Raw genomic sequence first — 26,455 nt, forward strand, 5'->3', positions numbered from 1 at the left:
TAGGCCTTTACATATATTAACTCATTTCATTTTCACAACAATCCTTTGAAATGGGTACAATTACTATCCGTTTTTACAAATAAACTAAAGCATAGAGAGTAAGTTGTGCAAGGTCAAATCTGATCTTAAAACTAGGAATTTTGGCTGAATGCGCTATGTTTAGATGGATGTTTCTTTGATTCTTCTTTTTTTTTAAATTGAGATATAATTGACATATAAAATTATATTAGTTTCAAGCGTGCAACATGATTATATATATATATATATATATATATAAAATATATATGTATGTATGAAATGATCACCATAATAAGTTTAGTTAACATCTATCACCGCACAGTTACAATTTGTTTTCTTGTAATGAGAACTTTTAAGATTTAGTCTCAGCAACTTTCAAATATACAATAGAGCATTATTAACTATAGTCACCATGCTGCACATAATATCCCCAGGACTTACTTATTTTACAACTGGAAGTTTGTACCTTCGGACCCCTTACACCATTTTGGCTCCCCTTCCCCACCTCTGGCAACCACCAATTTGTTCTCTATCTATGAGCTTGGGTTTTTGTTTTCAGATTTCACATATAAGTGAGATCATACAATATTTGTTTTTCTCTGTATGACTTATTTCACTTAGTATCATGCCCTGATAGTCCATCTTGGTTGTTGCAAATGCCAGGATTTTCTTCTTTTTATGGTTGAATAACGTTCCATTGTATATATATTTTACATTTTCTTTTTCCGTTCATCCATCATTGGACACTTAGGTTGTTTCCATATCTTGGCTATTGTAAATAATGCTGCAATAAACATGGAGGTGCAGGTATCTTTTCAAGTTAGTGTTTCCTGTGGATAAATACCCACAAGTAGAATTGCTGGGTCATGCAGCGTTCTATTTTTTAATTTTCTGAGGAAACTTCATAGTGTTTCCATAGTGGCTGCACCAATTTACAATCCCACCAACAATACAAAAAGATTCCGTTTTTTCCATACCCTTGCCAGAACTTATTTCTTCTCTTTTTTTATGATAGTTATTTTAACAGGTGTGTGGTGATAGCTCATTGTGGTTTAGATTTGCGTTTCCCTGGTGATTAATGATGTTAAGCACTGTCTCGTGTGTCTGCTGACCATATCTATCTTCTTTGCAGAAATGTTTATTCAGATCCTCTGCCAGTTTTTTTTAATTAAAGTTTATTGGGGTGACAATTGTTAGTAAAGTTACATAGGTTTCAGGTGTACAATTCTGTATTACATCATCTATAAATCCCATTGTGTGTTCACCACCCAGAGTCAGTTCTCCTTCCCTCACCATATATTTGATCCCCATGTACCACCCCGTCCCCCATCTGTAACCACTAAACTATTGTATGTTTCTATGAGTTTTTGTTTCTCGTTTGTCTTGTTCTTTTGTTATTTTTGGTTTATATACCACATATCAGTGAAATCATATGGTTCTCGACTTTTTCTGTCTGACTTATTTCGCTTAGCAAAATAATCTCAAGATCCATCCATGTTGTCTCAAATGGTACTATTTCATCTTTTCTTATGGCCGAGTAATATTCCATGGTGTATATATACCACAACTTCTTTATCCATTCATCTACCGAAGGACACTGTGGTTGTTTCCACGTCTTGGCCACCGTAAATAAAGCTGCAATGAACATTGGAGCACATGTATCTTTACTGATAAATGTTTTCAAATTTTTTTGGTAGATACCCAGGAAAGAGATTGCTGGGTCATATGGTAATTCTAGTCTTTTTTTAAATTTTCTGTTCTTAAATTTTGAGGAACTTCCACATGTTTTAATTGGATTTTTTTCTGTTGAGTTGTATGAGTTCTTTTTATATTTTACATATTAACTCCTCATCAGTTATATGATTTCCAAATACTTTCTCCCATTCAGTAGACTGCTTTTTCATTTTGTTGATGGTTCCCTTTCCTGTGCAGAAGCTTTTGAATTTGATGTAGTCCTACTTGTTTATTTTTGCTTTTGTTGCTTTTGCTTTTTGTGTCAAAGCCAAAAAATTGTTGTTAAAACTGATGTTCAGCTTACCACCCGTGTTTTCTTCTAGAAGTTTTATGTCTTTTATGTTTATGTCTTTAATACATTTTGAAAGTAATTTTAGTGTATTGTGTAAGACAGTGGTTTCTTTCTTTCCTTCTTACTTCTTTCCTTCCTTCCTTCCTTCCTTCCTTCCTTCCTTCCTTCCTTCCTTCCTCCCTCCCTCCCTCCCTCCCTCCCTGCCTTCCTCCTTCCTTTCCTTCCTTCTCTCTTTCTCTCTTTCTCTCTATCTCTCTGCAAAAAGCTTTATCATTTTCATTGTCATTCCATGACTTGAGAGAGAGCTCCAGGATTAAAAAGCTGATGAGTGGCTGCAGGGAGAGGCTAAGGCAGAAGCCTGACACCAGAGGATGCAGAGGGGTCCCTCAAAGACTGCTGGGCTCCTAGGCCCTTAATTTTGCTGAGGTTGAGCCTTTGGAAGAGACAGTTGCTCCGCCCAGCCTGCAGCCGGCCAGCCTGCAGAGATTAGTCAGGTGGTTGCCAATCTTCTTGATGAGTTTCATCTGCTCATCTAGGAAGTAGCTTTCCCGGAAGAGATGGGGGTTTGTGCCGGCAGAACCTAGGGCATGGAGATCCAAAAGGGCCTGGTTCAGGTTCTTCTCCAGGACCTTGGCAGCTTCCATGGGGTCCAGGGTTTTACCCTACTCATCTTGGGAGGCCTTCTGTGTGTTCTAGAAGAGGGCACTGCTTTGGTTTTCCATCTTCAAGAGACACTGGGCACCCTGGCACTTCTTCTTGACCAGCTCACGGAAGAAGTGGCCTCTAGAAGCCCAGAAAGAGAGGTAGGTGTGGGAGGCTCACAGATGCAGGATGACCAGGTACTACAGACCTCCACCTTGGGGAATAATTCTGATAAACCTGGGAGCTCATGATTGGTTGGGAATAAGAAGGTAGCCACAAAAAATAATGGTGTTGGCTGCTCCCAGAGGTAGGGAATGGCTGAGAAGATGGTCCAACTGGAAAGGAGGTTGGAAGTTGTTTGGAGGCCAGAAAAAAGGGAGTCCCTCGTTCTGTTGCATGGGAATACTGTTGAAGCAAGAGACAGGACCATGGGTGGCAAAGCACATTGCTCAGTTTCAGTCTTTTGCATGTGGCTGTCCAGTTTTCCCAACACCATTATTGAAAAGACTGTTCTTTCCCCATTGTATATTCTTGCTCATTTTTCATATCTTTGGCTCTTTTTAATTTTTCCCGTCTACATCTTTTTGTTATTTAGGAATTGACTGCACAGTTTCCTTGAACCTCAAAGAGTGATTGTCTTTGCCACTGTATTCAGCGTGAATTGCTCTGAGTGAAAGTTACCTTGGGCTGGTGTTCAGTTATACAATGAGCCTCAGATGTGTATCTGAGCATTCTAGTTAAGACTGTCCAAATAATCCTTACTTTTCTGTAGATGACCCCCCTCCTTTTTCCCCCCAGAGATGATTATACTTTATAATTAAGACAAAGTAGTGGTGAAGTAACATGTGTAATGGCTCCCTCTCCTGAACTCACCATGGAAGCTGTGACAGAGCATGGAGAGGGTTGTTGAATCTGGGAGACAAACATAAAAATTGTGACAAATATCTGGGGAGAAAGTGATCGGACCTCTTTATGGGAAAACAATGGTGGCCCAGAGCAGAAGAGGGTTGTGTGCTAAGGACAGGGAATAGGGCAGGGAAAACTTTTTTATTGCGTCATTTTTCTTTTCTCCTCCCCATTGCACTGAGTCGGTTATGACCTTTTCTGTCATCAAAGAAAAATTGCAGCACCAGCCCATCAGTTGGTAAAGAGTTGGGAAGTAATATCAGAGTTGTACTTGAGCCAGGCTAGGGAGGGGAGTAGATAAGAAAAGCCCTAAATCTCTACCCTGCTCCATACCCACCCAAACCACAAGGGCTTGGTAATAAGAACCAGGGTGATTCCCTGTGAGACTTGGTTCTCTGGTGCACAAAATGCCAGTGGGAAGTGGTCAAACCTAGATTTTAATGCCAGGCACTCTCCTGTGGCAGACAATTTCCCCACTGACTCACCTCCTCATTTAATGCTTTAGTAAAGCAGTATACATATTACTAAGTCTCAAATGAGAAAAAATATTTTTATACCTGTATTTCAATAAATTGGTTTCCTTTGTAATTCCAAGCATTTTATTTTATGTATTTAAGGGCAATATTCTGAATATTGCCTTAGGCTTCATCAGACTGTCAAAGGGGTCTATGGCACCAAAATAAGGTTTAGAAATTCTGAGAAAGGAGGAATGATCTCTGGGTCAGATGCTAAAGAAAGTTCAAGTGAGATGAGGACAGCAGAGGAAACATCAGGTTTGGCTGCCCTTACAGCAGTGATCTTAGAGTCCTTGTGTTAGAAGCGAAGGTGGAGGCAGAAGCTGGGTTGGAATGAACTGAGAAGTAAATCCAACTGAGGACATGAAAATAGCAGAGTAGACTATTTGGCAGTCAAGGGAAAGACATGACTAAGAAGAAAACCAAAAGTGTCTAAGCAGAGGTGAAGGAGCTGGTGGAAAGAGCAAGGCTGAGAGGAGAAGAGAGAGGGTGATTAAGGTCATGAGGTCCTAGACAAAGTAGAATGGAATAAAAGGGAGAACATGTAGGGATTAGCTTCAGGGATGATGACAGGTTCGAATTTATAAGGGAGACGGGAAACAAGGATTTTTGATATCTGAAGGCTCTCCGCCCGCCATCCCCCCAATAATGTTGGGGCAGGGATCATTTACAGGCTGTATTTAAGAGTATAAAGGTGTGGAGTATGGGAAGGTTGTTGACTAGAAATTAGAAAAAGAATGCAGAGCAGATCTTGGGGATGAGGAGGTCAGAAACCATTCGGTTATAATGGAGCCAACACACCCAATGTAAGAAAAGAGACACACAGCTCAGAGCAACTGTGAATGGAACTCAGGAGACTGACGTGGAACTTTTGTTTTTTTTAAGCTATGCACTTCATTTCCTGAGAAGGTGAAAATAATTTGCTTTAATCAATGATAACATTATTATTCTACATCATGTTTAAAAGCTTTCATTTTAAAAAACCTTCAAGATTTTTATGTCTCATGGTTTCCTTATTTATGTTCTGCATGTGTTCTTTTTATTTTGTTATGTCGAATGTTTAAGAGAGCTTAGGAAATATGACTGAAGCCTGACATACGTTATTTTTTTCTTCAAGGGAATAGTGTTACCATTAACATATAGCACAATCTCTTGTATTTTATGTGTTATTTTGCAGTTAAAAATATTTTTCTTATTTGTAAATGCTCTTGTTTTTGGACTAAAAGTAACAAAACACAAAAGGCAGTAATGCTTAATTATTTTAGAGTTTTAATTTTGGAATATAAATTTAGCAATGACATCAAAGAGTTAAAATCAATTTATTTGTTAATATCCTGATGAAAGTTATTCTGTAAGAATCATAATATAATTTTGCTGCATTCTAGTTTGCTTATAAAGAAGATTGAACATATTAAAATTTTTGCTTAGTATATTTATTGTGTTTTAACTCTTTAAAAAGCACTTTAAATAATGTAAAAGTTAATTGAAATGGGAAAAGAAGAATGAGTCAAACTGGAGTCAATCATCTATAATAAAACCTTTTGTAAAAAAGAAAATGAAGGTTTTAAAAATCTAATTGATGACTCTAAAAAAAAGAAACCAATTTTTAAGCAGCTGTAAAAGAAACTTCATTACATAAAAGTCCCTTCAAAATGGTCACCATGGAAATGTAGACACCTGTTCTATCATGTTATCCTTACATTATTTATAGAACACCTCTTTCAGAGTTTTTTCTAGATACTATGCACTTTGTGTTGTTGGTAATTATATTATTGAAGTTAACACATAAGATTAACCATCACAGTAATGTTTTCAGTAATGGAAAAATCTTCCTCTTTAGGGGGATAAATTTAACTTTTAGAAATGGCAAAGAAAGAGGTCTGGTGAAACAGCGACCAAACTATTCGTGGTCAAACCCAAAAAGCATGACCACAGTGTAAGGGGATTACATTTCTCATGATGGAAAAAAGAAATCCAGAACTGACTCTTAGGGTGACATTGGTCATGTATGTGAGATAAATTAGAAAGGCAGGTAGGATCCAAAGTACAGAGGCTAGGATTGTAAAGATAATGAGCTTGAACATAATTTTGAATTCAGTGGGGGATCCATGTAAAGTTTTTGAGCAGTGGAATGACATGTATAGTAGTAGAGAAAGGATGGAGGGGAAACGAATAATGTTTGGAAAACCAAATCAAGTATCTTTTTCTGTCTGACTTATTTTACTTACGATAATACCCTCTAGGTCCCTCCATGTTGTCACAAATGGTAAGATTTTATTTTTTTAATGGCTGAGTAATATTCCATTGTATATATGTACCACATCTTCTTTATCTAATCATCTATTGATGGGCACTTCGGTTATTTCCATATCATGGCTATTATAAATAGCATTGCCATGAACATAGGAGTGCATGTATCTTTCCCAATTTGTGTTTTGGATTTCTTTGGATAAATACCCAGAATTAGAATTGCTGGGTCATAAGTTAGTTCTACTTTTAAGTTTTTTGAAGAACCTCCAAACCATTTTCTATAGTGGCTGCACCAATTTTCAATCCCACCAACGATGCACGAGTGTTTCCTTTTCTCCAACACTTGCCAACACTTGTTTTTTGATTTATTGATGATAACCATTCTGACAAGTGTGAGGTGATATCTCATTGTGGTTTTAATTTGCATTTCTCTGATGACTAGTGATGTTGAGCATCTTTTCATATGTCTATTGGCCATGTGTATGTCTTCTTATGTCTACTCAGGTCCTCTGCCCATTTTTTTAATCGGATTGTTGTTGTTTTTTTGTTTGTTTGTTTTTTGGTGTTGTGTTGTATGAATTCTTTATAAATTTTGGATATTAACCCATTGTTAGGTATATCATTGGTGAATGTCTTCTCCCATTCCCATTGGTGAATGTCTTCTCCCAAGACAATAGGTTGTCTTATTATTTTGTTGATGGTTTCCTTTACTGTGCAAAAACTTTTTAGTTTGATGTAGTCCTGTTTATTTTTCTCTTGTTTCCCTTGCCTGAGGCGATATATCAGAAAAAATATCACTAAGAGCAATATCAGAGAGTTTACTGCCTGTATATTCTTCTACGAGTTTTATAGTTTGAGTCTTACATTTATGTCTTTAATCCATTTGATTTTGAGTTTGTTCTTGTATATGGAGTAAGAACATGGTCCAGTTTTCCCAACACCATTTATTGAATAGACTATCTTTACCCCATTGTATATTCTTGCCTCCTTTGTCATAGATTAAATGACCATAGAGATGTGGGTTTATTTCTGGGCTCTCTATTCTGCTCCATTGATCTGTGTGTCTGGTTTTATGTCAGTACCATGCTGTTTTGATTTCTCTGGCCTCATAGTATACTTTGATGTCAGGTAACGTGATATCTCCAACATTGCTCTTCTTTCTTTCACTTATATGTGGAATCTAAAGAACAAAATAAACAAACAAAAAACAAAACAAAATAGAAACTGACCTCATAGATACAGAGTACAAACTGATTGGTAGTTACAAGATAGTCGTGGGCATGTAAAGCACAGGGAATACAGTCAATAATATTGTAATAACTATGTATAGTGCCAGGTGAGTACTAGACTAGTCAGGGGGATCACTTCTTACATTATATAAATGTCTAACACGACACTGTACACCTGAAACTAATACAATGTTGAATGTCAACTCTAATTGAAAAATTCAAAAAATAAATTAAAGAAATAAAATAAAATACAGTGTAAAAAATAGTATCTTTCTGAGATCAAGGACATTATGATATTCCACAATTGTACTGACATACTAACCCTTTTCCGGAATAGGAAATGATTTGACAAATTTATTAGTGAACTGATATTCTATCTTTTCAGGTTAAAAATAATTTTCCTTGATGGAGAGGATGGATGGAGGAGGGCAAAGGGGAAGGATTAATTGTCAGCGTGATATTGGATCATTAGTTAATTAAATGGATTCAATTACTGATTAAATGAAGTTCTTTATACTTTAAAAATTCTCTTAAAATAATGTAAAAAAATACTCTTTTTTCTCCGTAGTATTTAAAGTCTTTATTGTGGTGATAGCAGGATCCTGGGCTAAATTATTATTAGGATCTAAAGTTTTTCCTGTGGTGCTACCAGGATCACCATCGGCTAACTTTTTCTTAGTGTCTACAGTCTTCATTGTGGTGATATCAGCACCATGGGGCCAGATTTTGTTAGTAAGCCTTGCAGTTTTTTAATGTGCTGGGTAAGGAGGATCTCTGTCTTCAGGTTCTATAACCTCTGCACTTAAAATGTTTATATATTTGCACATATCTTGGTTCTTCCTTTTTCTAACATTTTGTTGTTTCTATTTCTTAGAAAAGGATCAAAACTGTCCTTGCTGTTGAATTTCTGGAACTGATATTTTGGTTTGAATTCTATACCTTCTGATCTGAAAGAGGGTACAATGTATTCTTTTTTGTGAAAAAAGCCACTGACTTTCCTTTTTTATTTGTATCTAGCTGTCCATAGGCCTTTTATCTTGCATCAACCCATCTACACAATCAGGGACTTTCACAATTTCTTTCATTATGCTAAAGGAACAATGCGAATGCTCTGATGCAGATGAGTCTGTTTTTAAAATGCTTGGAGATCTATCTTTTAATTTTACTTCTGGTTGAAAGGGTACAGTATTCATTGTTCTGTCTGGCACAGCTTCTGATTGGCATTCCTCTAAAGGTGGTGTTTGGTTCTCTTCTGTTATTATCGGGCGAGGAATAGTAGTGGGCAATGGAGTATCTGTTTGTTTTGTTGATTCATCACTTTTAGAAGCAACAACATTTATATTGTCTTGATTCGACTGATTCAAAGTTGGTAGAATCAGGCCTTTCTTATCATCATTATCCAGTAACTCACTTGGAACAGTTTCAGCTTCCTCCTTTATAAGGTATCTGATGTTACAGTATCTTCAGACTTTTCAAATTGGCTTTCAAGTACCTCATTGGTATGACTTCCCTTAGGTTGATTACGTTCTGGTTTTGGATTAAGAGTCACTTCTAGATATGTGGCTTTTTGTCTCCATGTACTCAGATCTCTATATTCTTTTTTCACTTTTACCAGCCTGTCTCAAGGTTGTGGCCGAAGTGTTGTAAGTCGCACTATAGGAGGCAGGTCTGGGGATAAGAATGGTGGATATTCTATTGGCTGTGGTGTAATAACATTTGTCACAGGGTCTGTTCTTTCTGGAGGTGGTGCAACATTTATAAATGTGGACGACTCAATGATTTTCTGAAGAGGTTTTAACTGATGTGAAAATCCATAACCAAAGTTTCCATAGGAGAATGTAAATTCCACCAACACTCTGCCGATACACTGAATTACTTCATAAAGGTGTACCTGAACACTCCCTAACAAGAGAGGATAGTTTTCTTTATTGTCATTTTGCATTAGTTCCAAGTAAATATGATTCCTCTCTTCATCTTGATGTCTGGGACCCCCCCAACGGAATCACTGGCTCTGAGCACCAGCGCCGGGGCAGCAGCTAGGAAGGCGGCAGAGACATAGGGTGGGGAATTGAGTTGTCTGGCTTGGGACGGGGACTGGAGAGGTGGCTTCCTCCTGGATGGAGGAGCTGGCAGAGGCCATTGTTTCTTTGTTGAGCCCTCCCCCTTCCCAGGCATGTGCAATAAATGCCTTTTTTATGGGGTTACATACTATATCCTATTTGTATCCTTTGCATCTTCTATAATGCCTAAAATTTTAAAATAACATTGCTTCAGGGCATAGCTGAAGAGTGGTCATTTACCCTTAAATATTTCTTTTTCTATCTGAGAGTATCAACATTCACTAGGCCAAATGAGAAACGTCCGAATTATTCTAGACGCTTTCTCTCCTATGCCATCTACATTAAATATATAATCAAGTCCTATTTTGCCTTATTTTAGGGCCCCATGAGCTATCTATAAACATGAACAGTTTTGTTGGTCTTTTAAAATACAGTATCAACCCCCTGAAATAAATTTATTTGTTTATTTATATTTTAATCCTGTGAATAAACACCAAATGGCTTCTAAGCCAAGCACTGTGTTGGGCTCTGGGTATGTAATCACTAACAAAGTAAACATGATCGCTGAGTTGTATGGACTCATAATTTAGTGGGAAGGTGGGTATAAACCTATATATGATTATGAATTATAATCAGTGCTATGAATAAAAAGAACAGAGAGGTATAAGAGAGAATTACACTGTAGCCAAACTGACCTTTCTAAAGATCCAATCTGATCATACCTAAAATCTTTCATTTACTCCCAGTTGCCTACAGGATTACATCTAGGCTCCTGACGGGTCCACAAGGAACGGGTTTGTACCTTAATGCCCATCACAATGCCCAGCTCAGTGAGGCTCATTTAGCTGAATGAATAAATGATGAAACTTAAACATGGTTTTAAGACAACCCTACATTTACTTGTATTAATAAAGTTTGCTAGTTTTGAAACAGATTGCCAAATGCTTCATTAAGAGAAAAAAATGCTTTCATCAGTTTTTGCATTTAGAACTATTTTTTTTTGTCCTTGAAACCACTGCTAGAATTTTAACTGAAATATCAGAAATGTGCTATTACTATAATGTGTAAAACATTGCTTTTTTTGTGTGGCAGGAGAAGTCTGTACTAAGGGTAGTGAAAAACAGATTGACATTTGGTCATTATTTCTTATCAAGGGTGTTTTACTTGTAATGCTATTTGACAGCTATATTCTAGGTCTGACAGCATTGAACCAGCGTAATTCCCACTGAACTGCTCTAAATAGGCAGTATTGCAATCAGTTTAACAACCCCTGGAGGCAATAAAATCTCTCCTTTGAACAAATACTCAAGGGAAAGAAATCTAAGATTTATAAAGGGCAGCAAGTATTCAAGAAAGGGGCAAAGTTTATGTGTGAGCCTATAATTGATGTTTTCTTTGTTGGAAAAGAAAGCTTGAGGATGCTTTAAGAATTAATCTTTAACAAGTTCTAATCTGCACTAACAAGTGTGTTCAGATGAGTGAAAGAGATTCGTGGTTCTGAGAGTTAAGTTGCTTATAGCCAACTAAGAAAATTTGGGGAGTTCTAAAAGTAGAAGAACACTTTAAAATTAAACCAGAAGTCTTTAGCCATGTTTCTCTGATGTCTATGCCAGAGGGTCACCATCACTACAGAGAGCGTTGATTAGCCTTTATCATTGGCTCACGGTTTGTTCGTACTTACCTGTCGGTAATGTACGTACGTACAGGTACGTATGTACCTGTAGGAAGAAAATTTCGGTGAACTATAGTATCATCCTCATTCCAAATGAACTTGGCATTTCTGCTTCTGTTGGTAGTAATTTAGTGAAAGACACATTTTAAGCAGGGTTTAAGTTAAGCCAGCCCTAGCTTTAATTCTCTGTTCCTGTCACTGTTAACTGTGTATCCCTGAGGGTATATACCCTTATTAGGAGTTTTCTCATCTGTACAATGGAGCTGATAGTTCTTACTAAATGGGGGGTGAGGAGGGTTGAAAGTGTGTAGATTAAGAAGAGAGCCAAATTCAGTGTGGGCTCTGAGTAAGAGCTGACTTCATTGAAGTCTCACTATGTTCTAAGCAACTATGAGCTTCAAGCTGCTTGATCCTCTTGGTAGTCAAATGAGGTTAGTACAACAGTTTTGTAGAGGGGTGCTCGGAGGGCGGGGCGCATTGGAAGAAACAGGTTGGGCTATATAATCGACTTGTTACTTCTCTGTGTTGGACCCAGCTGCCGGGAAAGTAGCTTTGTCCCTGTCTGTACACTCCAAGGAACTTGGTCCTGAAACTTTGGAATTCCTTAGTCCGTGAGTGAGTTCTTGTCCCTAGAGTGGAGGGGGCGGGGCAGGCATACCATCAATAGTGCAGTGACACCTATCTCCACCTGTTCATTTTGTATATATGATTGTGTGTATGTGTGTGTCTAGGCTTATTACTGATTCCTCCAGCCCTGATTCTTCTTACCTCACCAATTATGTCCTTGTTGTTGGCGGCAACTTCTGTGGCACTAGCAGGACTAGGCAAAGGGATAAACTTGTCATGTTTTCTTTCTATAAACTATTCCTTCTGCCTAGGACGCTCACCCTTCACCATCTATTTAACTTACTGAATTCTCTTCATCTTTGTATATCAGCTTAAATATTATGTCTCCATCAAGCCTTCTCTGACTCCCTCAAGACTTGAGAGGTTCTCATGTGCTCTTATAATACCCTTCTGCCCCTGCCTAGCCTATTTCTGCACTGTCATTGTGATGGGCTTTTCCCCTCTTCAATAGTATGTGTTTCTTGTGAGCGTAGGAGAGGATTGCACCTTCTCACCTTCTTGAAATTGGTATGGCCGTGTGCTTTGATTTGGCTGATGATTCGTAAGCAGATTGACATAGGTTACTCTGTGCTCTAGTCCTTCCCTCTTTTCCTCTGCCAATTCTGAAAGCATGTGTTGGTAATGGAGGTGCAATGCTGAATCATCAGGAGGGCAGCTGTCATGGAGAGTTGCCAAGACACACAACAGGCATTGCTGTGTGGGATAAATTCATTTGTTGCCTTTCAGCCACTGAGATTTTTGGGGTTGCTCGTTATTGCAATGTATCTTGACTGATACAGTCATTGCTAGGCCATCATTCTGCTTCCTCGCCCGTCTATAGGTCTTACTGAAGGAAGTAATTGTCTTGTTCATCATCCTAGCCCCAGAGCCTTATTACAGGACTCCCTGACATATGGTGGGCAACTAATAAATCATTCATGGAATGAAATAATGATTCTATATCCAGGAAGGGCCTATCTGAAGATTTAATTTCCACAGTAACCAAACCCTTGGCATGATTGTGATATGAGAAAAAGTGATAAAATAATATTATTTGAGAGGAAAAATGATGATCATAGTTCCATATCTTAAGCTTTATAAAATATGTTTTTAGAAAAAAAATGTTTTATTTAAGAGAGCTATGTACAGAAAAGAAATAAAATGAATACGTCTCTAATATTTTAGATACTAACCTCTTATCAGAAAATATCATTTTCAAATATCTTCTCCTATTTGGTTGTTTGCCAGATACTTCTCTTTATTTATGGATAAATAACAACAGTGAAATATGTCAGGAATTTGAGAAAGAGGCCTATCACATGGGGTCACATTGAAACAATTTTTACCAGGTATTCATTGATTCATTCATTCATTGATTCATCGACATTGTGTGCTGACTGACCTTGTGTGTACTATAGTGGGAGGAAAAATGCAATCTGACACCTCTCCTTAAAGAGCTCACAGTCAAGTAGAGGATAAACAGAGACCAAGCTAAGTAGAACACAATGGAATAAGTGCAATAATAGAAATGCTCTTGGAAAGAGCATAGAAGAAGTCCAGATTGTTTCTGAGTTGGAGGAAGATGAACTTACAGAAGCAATAATTTAATTTTAATTAAAATATGTAATTTTAATTTAAAATTACATATTTTAATTTTAAAAGGTAAGTATAAACTCACCCTTCATCTCTAGTGACCATCCTCTGTGTTCGTCTTTAGCCATGACCATTGCCATATTCTGGGCTTAGTCAGCATCCAGAACTGAGCAACTCGGATACAATAAAATCCATGATCCCACTCTCTGACCAAACCCACCAGTCTTCCCACCTTGCTTATTCAGTGATGACCAGTTACAGCTATTCCTTCAAACTTATCAAGACTTTCACGCTCAGATTCCTCTTATTTGAACTTCTCTTTTTTTGCAATGTAGACCTCCATGGACTAACACTGTGGCCACTCTCTTGCTGTTATCCCTAACTCTTTTACTCCTTTATCATTCTTTCCTGGGTTCTATAAAGCCCATGTGGAAAATTCCACCGTGGGTCAAACCACTTGTGGACTTCTCCATGTTTATATTTACTGCTAGAGAAAATCATAGGCAGATTGGGGACATTTAAAAAGCATTTTTCCAACTTTAACCAGGACTTCAACATTTCTCAGTTATCCATTTATTTCCCTACTTAATATTCTTTCCAATTCTCCATAATGACTGTTTCAATCTCTTTCCTCTATCCTAATATTTCGTACCTACAACCTTCTACCACCTGTTTAGCAGATGGCCTTGCCTATTACTGTTCAGAGAAAATATAAGCCATCACATAGGTACTTCTTTAACTTCCTGCAACCAAACATAAAAAATTACTGATCGCTTCAGCCTTCCTTTTCTCCTTCTATTTTGTAAAGACGAAAGAGTTGGGCTTCTGTCTATCCTAGGCTAATAAGTTGGGTGTGCATTAAAATACCAGGTTGTGGCAGGAGAGAGAATATGTTTGTACTCTAAGAAAAGGGCCTAAGAAAGAATCCTGAGGAATAATAGCATTATTAAGAGAGAAGTGGAAGAGGAAGAGCCACCAAAGGGACTTAAAATGAGCAGTCATGGAGGGGAGAGGAACAACAGTTAAGTGTGAAGTTAAGGGAGCCAAAAGAAGAGTACATTCCAAACAAGAGGGAGAATTGATATCCAACTTCTAAAATCTTGTGTCTTTTGGATTTAGAAATAAATAGGCTTTTGGGGACCTTGAGAAGAGTGCTTCAATGGAGAGACAGGGGAGCAGCCAGACTGGAGTGGGTTGGGAAGTGAATGGCAAGTGTAGAACTGGAGATTCCAATTGTAGACTTCTATTCAAAGAAGTTCACCTCTGAAGGAGAGGGGTAAACAGGATGGGAGTGAGATTTATGGGGTAGACAAAAGCCAATTCTCTTTTTGATAATAGAGACTTAGCATATTTAAGTGTCCATGGAAAGAATAAGTAGAAGAGGAGAGGTTTAAAACCAAGTAAGAGAGGATAGGGCACTTGATGGAATAAGGTCCATGTGAAAATAGGAAACACTAGAATCCAAAGCGTTTTGTAGGCTCCTCTTTTTCTTTCCGTACTAGGCCATCTGGTTTCTTCTTACTCTGTATAATTCTTCCGTGCTTTTAAGTATGATCCTCATAATAATGGCTGCATCCAAATCTATATTGATGCAAAATCAATCTCTTGAGTTCCAGATCCTTTTATCCAGTTGCCTAGTGGAAGCTCTCCCTGGATATCCAGAGACACCTTAGGCTCATTACATTTAAAACAGAATTTATTTTCATTTCTCCCAAATATGCTTTCTCTTTAATGTTTCTTATACCAAGAAAAGGCACCACTATCCAAACAAACTTCTAGTAGACATCTGACTCTCCTTTTTCTTTTCCTGGTGAATTCCAGGTCTTGACTTAGATTTCCCCTTCTCCAAGCAGGTGGAGGTGTCCTTCCTGTATGTGTTCATTGTGTCATGTACATGTTCTATTTTGGCACTTACCGCTTTATTTTGTCACTACCTTTTTCCTAAACTCTAAAGTCTCTGTTGATAATCACGGACTGTTTCTACTTCACAGTTACATTTCCAGGGCTTGGAACATAGTGAGTATTGAAACAATATTAGTACAATGTATGAATAGTTATACCTGCTAATTTTGGTATAGCACTTGAAGGCATTTCTACATTTATTATCTAATATAATCTTCATATACAGCCATGAGAAGTAGGTATTAGAGTCTCTATTTTACTGATGAAGAAAAATGGGGCTCAGGGCGTTTAAGTGCCTTTACCCAAAATCATCTACCAACAAGTGGCAGAGTAAGACTCTCACCTTTCTGGTGTTTATCTCATAGCCCATTGTCTCTCACAGGTAAGGTGATTGGACTTGGGCTAACACTGGCTTGAGAAGTAAGGTCCCCAGGTAGAATGCCAGGTGCTTTCTGATTTTAATCATATTGGTTTTGTATCATTCCAAGCTCTCTAGGAGATTCTTAGTATAATGGTTTAGGGGGAAAAAAAGGAATGTTGGAATCAGGCTACGTGTATTAGAACCCTCGCTGCTACCTCTTGTGAGCTTGGGAAAGTTTTTCATAACCGCCTATCCTCAGTTTGCTCAAAGGCAAAATGGGACAGTAGTACAGTAAGTCCTCACTTAACATTGTCACTAGGTTCTGCAACTTTAAGCAAGATGATGTACCACAAAACCAATTTTACCATAGACTACTTGATATAAACAAGATGTAAGTTCCTATGGCAGCTCATCAATGTGATAACAAAATGACTTTGAACAAAGCAATGTTGTTTGAGGACCTGTTGTAACTATTTCACAGGTGCTTTCAAATGACACCCTTAACACAGGGCCTGGCCCAGATTTGCTAATCAGTTGGTGGTGGTTATTATTATGATCATGATCATCACCCCTGTATTATCAGTCAGCACACTGCTCTGCAGGCAACATGGCAGACGCAGAAGTTCCTGTTTTCTGGGGGAAAGTACAGAATGTCACCTTGGCAGCACTTGTTGTCGGCTAACTTGTGCAGATTGGTCTTGAATTCCAGAGCACTCAGTCTCCCTCCTGCGTGATGACACTCAGAGAAAGAATCCCACATTAGAGAAAGAATTCCTACTTACAGGCATCAGACAGAGGGGCTGCGGCTCTAAGGAGGGCAGGCTGGGGAGCATGGGAGCCTGCGAGCAAGTTTCAGTTCAGAATCTGGAGATTTGCCAGTTTGGGGGAGGGTTGGAAGAAGGTGTATTGAGCGTAAAGGAAAAACCAAAGATAAGGTTGTCCAGTAAGAAAGGAGAAGTGAGACCTGAATAAAGCCAGAAAAATAAATCTAAAATAGTTAATAATTATTGACAGCTTAGTATGTGTCAGGGACTGATAAGTATTAACTCACTTAATTCTTATCACAACCCAGTGGATTGTGATTTTATCCCTGTTTTAGAGTTGAGGAAGCTGAGGCTCAGAAAGGCTAAGGAACTTGCCCAGGGTCTCACAGATGGAACCAACAAGAGAGCACACCTGGAGTTCAAGGCCAGAGGTGGAACAGGTGATAAAGGCTGCTTGAACATGGTGTTCTGATGAATGGGATGCTTTTGTGTCCTTGGATTATACTGACTGGCTTTACGTACGTGGTCCTACACCGGTGGTCCCTTAAAGGAGCTGACAAACTTGGCTACATATCGCATTCCCCTGGGGGCTTACTACATGTACAGATTCCCGGGTGGCACTCCCAGAGGTTCTGACTCAGGAGATCTCAGGTAGGTCTAACAAATCCATGGTTTTAAGAATCACCTCAGAAAATTCTGGAGTACCTGGTCCCCTGACAGGTATTGAGAAGCCACCAGCAGCTGGAGGCAGTATGTGGGCTTCATGCAGGCATCTACTCCCACAAGTTCCCCAGGGGGCCCTAGCTACAGAATCTATTGATTACCCAGTTCTGGCTGGAAAAGGTTTGGGACCATGCCAAGAAATTCCCTTGGCTTCCCAAATCCCAAGCTTCAAAATAAAACCTGGATTAATCGCCTACACAGGTAGAATGCAACGTGGCAGTGACTTGGGAGGTGAAAGGTATTCCTGCTAACCTACCTTTGTTCTCCATAGAATGCTGCTGGTTTGTTAGGTTAGCTTAAAATCCTGACTATTTGGTTTGAGTTTCTCAGCAATCATTTGTGTTCCACGCGAGTAAAGAAGTCATAAGCATGTTGTCTGCAGTAAACTAAATCATCCTGAGGGAGCACTTTACATCATTAGAATGTAATGAAATAAGTTGTCACCAGCAGCTGCCAACAATATTTCTGGTGACTTAGAAGAAGGTTATGTTTAGCAGACCTTTTCTGAGTTCTATTTACTTTTGTACATGGAAAGAGGCTGGGTGTGCAGGCAGACTGATTTTCTTTCTGATTTCATGTAGTTTTAATAATGGTTTGTCTGGGTAAGTATGGACAAATCTAGTAAAGTACTTGATGAAATGCTCGATGTCAAAGCAATAATTTAATGCTTCACTACGAGGCTTGAAGAGTCAGCTGTCCTCAGAGATGAAGTGTGTAGCATGCTAAGTGCTATTCATCACCAAACTGTCTAATCCTATTCTTGGGCACACAGTAAAAACTCTTGGCTAGCAGAGCCAATGCCTCTTGGTGTGTTCGTTTTCTGCACCTACACAGTCAGCACCTTGGCCCAAGTTGCTACTACCGTGTTTCCCCCAAAATAAGACCTGGTCTTGTATTAATTTTTGTTTCAAAAGACGCATTAGGGCTTATGTTCAGGGGATGTCATCCTGAAAAATTACGCGAGGGTTTATTTTCTGGTTAGGTCTTGTTTTCAGAGAAACACGGTAGTTCTCCTTTAATAAACAGCAATAACTCCTAACTTGTCTCCCTGTCTCTCTTCTTGCCCTTCTACACAGTTTTCCATTCAGCAGTCAGAATAATTGTCCTATACATAAATCTGTCATGTTTCACTGTTATTTTCCCAGCGTTTAGAACAGTTTTTTGCACATGGTAGATGCCCAATAATTATTTGTTAAACGAATGAATAACTGTTACTCTCCTGTTAATAAAACCTTCCCCCTTGCCTTCAGGGGACAGACCAAACTTCTCAACATGGTTATAAGGCTCCTGCCTACACACTTGTCCCTTACATACTCTGTTATAAACAAGCATCCTTCGGCTTTTCCCATTGGCCATTTCTCTATCTCATCTCGGAACCTTCACACCTGCTGCTCTGTCTGCCCAGAGATCTTCCCTTCCTCCTCCCAACCCACTTTGCTTAAATGGTATTCCATTTAATTTTCATTTTTTAGATTTTAGCCTACATGTCACCTCCTCTAGCTAGTCTTCTCTGACTGTCCCAGGAGTAAGTTGCTTGGACCTTACTGTGACCCTGTAGCCCCGGAACTTCCCCCCACCGCCCCAGCTCTTACTCTACTGCACTGTAATTACTGATTGCTTGTCTCTGTATTCAACTAGGCTATAAGGTCCTTGGATGCAGAGACGATAGCTATCTTGTTTACCACTGTACAGGTCCTAGCTGCTAGCACAGGTCTTGGCACTAAGTATTCAGTAGATACTATTGTCTGATGTTGAGTAAATGAATCAGATTGATATGAACAGCCTGGAGAGCTGAAGACATAACCTTGATTTCCCCCCTTGGCTTTAGTTGGGAAGAAGGTCCTACAGATATGTTCATAGACTGTGTGAACAGGGGTGAACTTTGGCTCAACTCCCTCACTTGACAACTGTGCTGTCACCCTCTGGCCCAAGTTACTATAAATCCTCATCTGGATAACAACAATAGACTCCTAACTGATCTCCTCTCTCAATTCTTGTCCTTCTAGACACAGTTCTCCTTTCCATGGCCAGAGAAGTTGAGGCCTAGAATGTTGAAACGACTTGTTCAAGGACTTACAATGGGTTAGTAGCAAAACCAGAACATATACCATGTTCAAGGGACTATTTTTTTCCTTCTAGAAGTTTAATAGCCCCAAACCTCCCCTGATTAAATCCAAATTGATTCTAATTTATATTTAAGTTTCTTAACAAAGCAATGTTCTCTTAATTTCCGCTGTACTTTTCCTTGAAGACTTTGTACAAGTCCTAGAGCTCATACCATTACTTTTAATTCTGGTGACATCTGCTTTTCTTAAGCAACATCCTGCCCTTACCCAGTAACTGTTTTTGTTTAGAGCAAGAGATTTCACTGACAGGAAAATGCATAATAAACCTTAAATCTGCAGACCACTTAGGCTGAGTGCCTCAAAAAAAAATCTGTATTCTCAATGAGTGTATCTTTTTTTATGAACTCAGTCTACAAGTATGAAAACACAGTGGGAAGGGAAGGGAACTGAAGATTGTTCAATCCCAGAAGTCTGTGCTATCTCCATGATTTGTTCTTAGCAGATGTGTTCATTATTAATTCCCTGATATTGTTAGCTTGTTCTGCTGAACACTCAGGGATCCCAGCGGCAAAATTTTTCCACTTCTTTCTTTTTTCCTTTCTTTCCCTTTCTTTCTTTCTCTCTTGCTGTCTTCCCCCCCCCCCCACTCTCTCTCCCCTCCCCACCCCCGCATTTGCTCAGCTATTCAATGCAACTGCCGTCTTGTTTCTTTCATAGCAGGTCCCTCCCAACACACACACAACCTGTCCTAGCTCTCTGATAAGGCACATTATAACATTATAAAACACAGCAGGTAGTTTGTAGTTTTACACCTCCTTCACCCCCCATTTTCCTTCTCCCAGAGGTAGCAGCTCGCCGGGTTTGCCATGTGGCCCTTTGTGCACACCCCCTTAAGTAAGTATTCTTTGAAGAAAGTGCAGAATTATTTTTAGGGTTGAGGTCCTGCAGGCAGTCACCTGGGCCTGGATTCTGGCAGGGTTGAGGTGGGGAGGACAGAGAGGAAGAAGGCTTTAGAGGCCAAGCAGCTGGGACTATCTTCACGTGTAGGAGACAAATCCCTGGAGAATCTAAATGAAAAGCCTTGTGTCTAGCTGACTAAGCATACAAGTCTCAGGGCTTCTGCCCTAGCACACTCCCTCCTCAGGACCATCGCCTTTTGTTTCTTTTATCTTAAATTTTGAAATAATTTCAGATTTATAGAAAATTGTAAGAACAGTACATTCTTATCTATTCTTCACCCGGATTCCCTAAATGTTAACATTTTTACCATACATGTTTCATCCTCTGTTTCTAGGCACCACACACACACACACACACACACACACACACACACACACATTGTTTTCTCTGAATCATTTGAGAGTAAGTCACAGACATGGAACTTTACGCCTATGTATTTCAGTGTGTATTTCCTAAAAACAATGATGCTATCTTACTTAACTACAGTATAATTATAAAAATCAGGACACTAACATGGATACAGTATTATTATCTAATCTATAAATCCTATAGAAATTTTGACAATTATCCTATTAATGTTCTTTATGGCAAAAGTAAAAATAACCTGGTTCAAGATCCAACCCAGGATTACTCTTTGAATTTAGCTGTCATGTCTTTTCAGTTTTCTTTAATATGGAACAGTTTTTCTTTGTCTGTCATGACCTTGACATTTTTGAAGAGTACATGCTACTCATTTTTTAGAAAGTCCCTCAATTTGAATTTGTTTGTTATTTCCTCGTGATTAGATTCCAGTTGTACATTTTTGGCAGAAAAACCACAGAAGTGGTGTTGTGTCCCTCTCAGTGCATCACATCCGGAGGGTCATGATGTCAGCATGTGTCATTAGTGGTGATGTCAATGCTGATGACGTGGCCTGTGTGGTATTGGCGAGTTTTCTCCACTATAAGGGTACTATTTGTCCTTCGGTAATGAAAAAATATCTCGTGGGGAGATACTTTGAAACTGTACAAATACCTTACTTCTCATTCAGGCATGACCCACTAATTTTAGCTCCATTAATGATTCTTGCCTGAGACAATTATTACTATGGTAGTTGTCAAATAGTGATTTTGAATTTAATTATTCCTTTTATTTTTGTTAGTTGACATTTCACTTTAAGGAAGTAAGGTATCACTTTCATTGATTGATTTGTTTATATTTGTATGGTCTCTTATCCACTAAGTTCTAATTCCTTCTGGTGAGGAATGGCATTTAGAAACCAAGATCTGGGTGCAAGGTACATTCATCAATACTGAGATATCATTGCTTCTAACCTCTCTCAGCAGATACAGCTAGAGAACACGCTAACTACACACACATCTATAGAATTCCTATATCTATTAACAGGCCTTAGTTTTTGCTTATTCAGCTCACAGGGCAATGAGAAAGGAATTATTATTTTGTGCTTTGATAGCACTTCAAAAAATTCCTAGGATTCATATTTTCACCCAGTTGAGGACTAGCCTTCTCCTCCCCAATTCCTGGATGCATTTCACACATCTATTTTATTTTATTATTTTCATTTTTATTTTTTAACCATTTTAAAAAATTATTTATTTAAAATTTTTTTATTAGTTTCATGTGTACAAAACAATGTAATAGTTAGACATTTACACCCCTCACAAAGTGATAAACCCCCTCCCCCAATCTACTATCCCTCTGACATCATGCGCAGCCATTACATTTGCACTGTCTGTTCCTTACACTGTACTCCACTTCTTCACACATCTATTTTAAATTTGTGAACTCTAGCACAGGTGGTATATATGATACCAAAAACAGATCAATACAAGTGGCCAGGAACAATAGGAGAATGAAAGCCTACCTCTCTCCATTGTTTGTTTATGAAGGACTATGCCTTGACATATGAGCTTGTTCCCGCATTGAGGTAAGAGGGATGGGAAAAGTTCATTAATGTAGACATACGTGATCACTGTTGCTCTGGGAAAAGCAAGCACAGGTAATTTATTTGGAAACATATTATTATACTATTGTGGTCTGAGAATGTTGGCTAATGTTAATTGGTATTCAATGAAAAAAATGTTTTGTGGTAAAATACGTAGAGCATTTAATATGCTAATTGGTGTTGTGACTTTTTAAGAGAAGGATACAGTACAAGAGTTCCCAAACTTACTTGTCTGTGGAATCCCTCTTTATGCTATATCTAGATGAATTTGTGTCCCACGAAACCCTCTTTGGGAACCACTGTTAAACACACATTCACTCATAAATTAACTGACTCATAATATTATAAAAGTCCCAGAAAACACAATTTACTCTGAGTCTCCGGGCTCTTCTGAATGAAGTCCTGATGAAGTGGTTTGTATTTTTTGTAGATTAAAGAAGCTATACATGTGTAAGCTCCAGTTTTTCTCTCAGCCCCAGAATTCTGTGTCCTTCATCACATGGAAGGCTTTGAGTTTTCGTATTCCTGTATCAGTGAGATACTGGAGACATTTAAAATTTAGCAAATGTGCTAATCACGCTGAATATTTATTTCTTATAGATAACATCTCAAATATTTCCTGATTCCCCAATGGTTCTTGCCCCAACCCCAACCCAAGCCTGTTGTGATTCCACTCCTGAACTTAATTTAGAACACTTTGGACAATGCCTGTGTGAGATAGAAGGAGAACTCATAGAAGTATTAGAGGTTAGAGGTGCAGGTAAACTATGCGACTGCATATTACATTTTCATCTATATTCCTTTTACAAAAGACTTAGTTATCAGAGAAATTGACTTGATTACCTTAAGAAATCCACACTTTTTACATCAATTTTATTTTTCCAGAGAGCCACAGCAAGTTAAACATCTTTTGCAAGTAGATTACATTTTACAAATATTTTAGTATTTTATACATCTAGAATAATGCAGTTGACTATCAAATCTTTTTACACTGGTGTTTTTCACTGATTGGTGCATGTTTACTAATAGTAGGAAATACATTCCTCTGCCATTTTTAAGAATCATGAACAAAACATCTGGGGGTCCCTGAATGGGTTTTAGATCTGTAAATCAATTCCAGGGATCATTTCAAATTACTAATCATAAGCAAATAGATAAGCAAGACTGACTATAAATTGGGTTAATTACTGTAGCTCAAGTTTTAGCTCATAATTTTGACTTTCAAAGGCTACACCAACCAATTTTGTACTTTTAGATTATAATGAGCAGTCTTTATTCTTTAATCAGTTCGCCCCGTATCTAGCTGTCTAATGTAACATTCCTTTGAAGTCTAGAAAGATCTAACATAATTGAAGAAATGTCGAACTACTTGACTCTTTTTTTTAATATAAAGGAATTAAACATTAATCAGGCTTGCGCATCTCAATTAAGCCAATTAAAATTATCACAGAATGCGGTGCATACTGCAATAGGTAGCTTTAATGCTTGAATACATTATCAACTTTTACCTAACGTTCCCATCTCCATTATGTTTGTCCCTCAGAAAGTAAATACAAAAGTGAAGTCCGTATTAAAGTCACCAGTTACTACACGCGAGCAAAGCCCTGGCAAAAGAAACACTTAAAATGGTGTTTATTCAACTACTGCTGACAGTGCTGGAACTTACCTTCAATCTTCTGCTAAAAAGGGGGTCTCTAATTATGCTGATGACTGATGCCTTCATCTAAATAGCCTGTTAACTATTCATTTTGCTTCCCTAACAACTGGGAGCCAGTTTTGGTTTTGCAGGCTATGGTATATACACAAAGTCCATATAATTACTAATAATTTGTAACAAGTGTTAATTGATAAACAGCTCCCTCTGGTAGCTTAATTAAAGCTGTAGGAGAGCTAGGCGATTTACAACTGGGATTGATCTCAATTAGTCAACAAAATCTGTGTAGTCTGTTCAAAGGAGAGTAAGGAAATTTAGTCTAGTGAGGCTTTGGGGATTTTGTCTTGTCTCTCTACTTCTTTTTCCTTCAAGAAGAGAAATACAATCAGAAGATTTGTCAGTAGCGATCTACCGAACTTACTTGGTACATTACTTGTAGGCTCTTCAGCATTTGTTCTTCCATTTGTTTATTCTCTGTCAGGTTCCTGAAAAATATTCAAGCATTTGCTTTTATTACACCCAGCGGTACACATTGCTGCATACCAACCCTGAGGGACCTAAAAGTAGAAGGAAAAAACAATCTTTTAAAATGTCAAGGTTTGATCTTGCAGATCTGTTTGCAAACTGGCATTTTGGGGCCATAATTAAAAGGAAGCCCAAGAGAGGTAGCATGGGGGACTCACCAGAGACTTGGAGGCCTGGGGATCCTATAAAGCCAGCTTGGTTGCTTCAGGACTCAACTTATTTTATCATGTGGGCTGATACAGTAAAAACCTCATCTAAGCATTGCTGAAATTGCCCCGATGGAATAGAAGAGGAAAAAAGTGTCATCTGTGCTCAGTGAGATCACAGACTGGCTGCAAACAGCTGCTGAAACATTAATTAATCTGTTTGCAAATAAATTGTGGATCTGTACTAGCTGAAATGGCTGTTATAAACAAGCTGGGATGCTGTACTTTCCAGATTTGCCTGTATTTTAAGATTTTTTTTTTTTTTTCATAAGCTATAAAATCACAAGGGCCCAGATATTGTGTGTTTACTTCTGGAAACTCTGAGCAAGTGTGCTGACATTATCTCACAGATACACAGCTTGGAGGCAGTGCATACCAGTTGTGGTACTTTTGAAGGCTGCACAATACTGTGTGAAAAGGTCTGTACCTCATTTAAGTCATATTTGTTAATCAAAGAGAATGAAATATTCTACAGAGCAAATGGATGTGGATTTAGTAATTCTGTAATTTTAAAGCATTTCGTGTCACAGTTGCTTAATTTGTTCTAACTAGGCTCTGGCAAATTCTAGTTGCCTTGACACAGAAGATTAATGTTGGTACCCAGTGTTTACTCATTTTTTCAGAAGTGATAGAATATGTAGCTGGAACAGAGAATCTCAGTTTGTTTTGTCAGAATTTGAAGTTCTGAGGCTCCCTGTTCCTTTTTTCTTTTTCTGTCCTTTGTTCATGAAGATGATTTTAATTCAGTGAGCACTCATGTACCTACTCTTCATTTATTCAACCAATATTTATTGAATGCCTAGTATGAGCCAATGACGGCTAGGTACTGGGATGCGATGGGTACTAAAACTACTGTGTTTCCCCGAAAATAAGACCTAGCCGGACCATCAGCTCTAATGCGTCTTTTGGAGCAAAAATTAATATAAGACCGGGTCTTATATTACTTAAGACCCGGTCTTATATTATAGTAAAATAAGATCGGGTCTTATATCGTTTAAGACCTGGTCTTATATTATAGTAAAATAAGACTGGGTCTTATATTAATTTTTGCTCCAAAAGACGCATTAGAGCTGATGGTCTGGCGAGGTCTTATTTTCGGGGAAACACAGCATAACCCTTGCTCTCAAAAGGCTTGTGGTCTACACAGGGGTTTACAAACTTTTTCTGAAAGGGCCAGATAGTAAGTACTTTAGGCTTTGGGGGCCTGATGGTCTCTGTTACAATGCCAGACTCTGCTCTGTGGTAAAAGCAGTCACATGCAGCAGTCATAGCCACTATGTAGATGAAAGGGCATGATAGTGTTTCAACAAAACTTTACTTACAAAAACCAGTGATAGGCTGGATTTACTGTAGATTGGCTGTAGATTGCCAATCCCTGGTCTAGGGTCAAGTATTAATAAAAAGCCAAAGTATAATACAATCTGATCATGACCACTTGAAATTATAGGGCGCTCTTGGGACACATTGGGAGGACATTCTATCCAGGTTTAGTGGTTGTAAGTTAGAGTTAGGGTCAGCAAAGTGTTTAAAGGAACTCTACGTGAAAACATCTGGATGAGAAGACACTATTTAGAAGAAGGGACAAACAATATGAGTAGAGTGTCCCAGGCACAGGAGACAAGATGGGTTAATGTCAAGGTTGAGGTATAGCATGGTGTGTGGTGGTGTCATTAAGATTGTTCTCCCATATTCTGATTTTCTTCCTCCTTCCAAACACACTGAGGGGTCATACTTCTGCATTCTGACCTAAGTGTAAGCATGGTCATGTAGCTTGCTTTGGTCAATGAAATGTGAGAAGAAATGGCATGGGTTACCCTTGGGTGGAAGATTTA

At 38.4% G+C, this 26,455-nt stretch overlaps 2 pseudogenes; both read right to left on the bottom strand.

The window, feature by feature from the left end:
* Positions 1-2,448: 2,448 nt before the first annotated feature.
* Positions 2,449-2,935, bottom strand: LOC141572323 (ferritin light chain-like; annotated as a pseudogene).
* A 1,604-nt stretch (positions 2,936-4,539) lies between these two features.
* On the bottom strand, positions 4,540-13,622 carry LOC109458580 (cation channel sperm-associated targeting subunit tau-like; annotated as a pseudogene).
* Between the last annotated feature and the right edge of the window lie 12,833 nt (positions 13,623-26,455).

This window comes from Rhinolophus sinicus, chromosome 14 (genome assembly GCF_057876585.1).
Source record: "Rhinolophus sinicus isolate RSI-liver-muscle chromosome 14, RSI-T2T, whole genome shotgun sequence".
Lineage (NCBI taxonomy): Eukaryota > Metazoa > Chordata > Mammalia > Chiroptera > Rhinolophidae > Rhinolophus > Rhinolophus sinicus.